Genomic DNA, 861 nt, shown 5'->3' on the forward strand with positions numbered 1-861 from the left:
ATTTGATTTAATTTAGTAAATTTGCTAAACAGTGGCGGACTCACCGAGGCAGGCTCCGCTGGGCGACAGCTTGAATCCGGCCGAACACTCGCAGCGGTAGCTGCCGGGGATGTTGATGCAGTTGGCGTTTCGCTGGCACAGATTGTCGCCGCTGTTGCATTCGTCGATATCTGTGGCAAACAGACGGCGTAAGTCAAGAAATACGACAGCGATCTTCAGTACAGAGGCATTCGCGCGTCGCTACCTTCGCAGATGAGCAGGATGTTGTTGTAGCTGAAGCCCATCGGACACTCGCAGCGGAAACTGCCGATCTGGTTGATGCAGACGCCGTTCGCGCAGATTCCCGGGATCTCGCGGCACTCATCGATATCTGAGGGGAATATAAACATGCCGTTCGTTTGAAAGCGCTCGCGCAAAGCTTGTGTTGATGAAGTGAGATGTTTCAGCCGACTCACCGATGGGTTTTCCGGTGTGAATGTCGATGATGAAACCGGGAGCCTGATTTCCACACAGCAGCTGATACTCGGCTGCAGGAGACACAAAATAAACACACATCAGTGAGATGTAATATAATCAGTGCGGAGACTGAATTTAATGCCACAGCCTCAGAAAAACAAGACCCAAATAATGAATGCTTAAATTATTTATATACATTTATTTTACTTTAATTTTATGCGATGCAAAGCAAAAATAGCCTGAATTTCAATGCCAAAAATTGCTTAAATTATTAATATTTGTATATTTATTTTTATATAGTTTTTTTATTTTATGCAGTGCTTTGCAATGCATTTTATTCCATTGTATTTTGACTTGTGACTTTGAATGCCACACCCTCAGAAACAAAGACCCAAATTATTTTAT

General features: G+C 43.7%; 1 long non-coding RNA gene across 1 annotated transcript; it reads right to left on the reverse strand.

Annotated features, from left to right (window-relative positions):
- Window positions 1–56: 56 nt before the first annotated feature.
- On the reverse strand, window positions 57–527 carry LOC107735576 (uncharacterized). The gene is made up of 3 exons (XR_001639450.1): window positions 456–527; window positions 245–370; window positions 57–170 (listed from the first exon to the last, which is right to left on the reverse strand). It is a non-coding gene; the product is annotated as an uncharacterized LOC107735576 (long non-coding RNA).
- Between the last annotated feature and the right edge of the window lie 334 nt (window positions 528–861).

This window comes from Sinocyclocheilus rhinocerous, unplaced genomic scaffold (genome assembly GCF_001515625.1).
Source record: "Sinocyclocheilus rhinocerous isolate Xijiao unplaced genomic scaffold, SAMN03320098_v1.1 C36153353, whole genome shotgun sequence".
NCBI lineage: Eukaryota > Metazoa > Chordata > Actinopteri > Cypriniformes > Cyprinidae > Sinocyclocheilus > Sinocyclocheilus rhinocerous.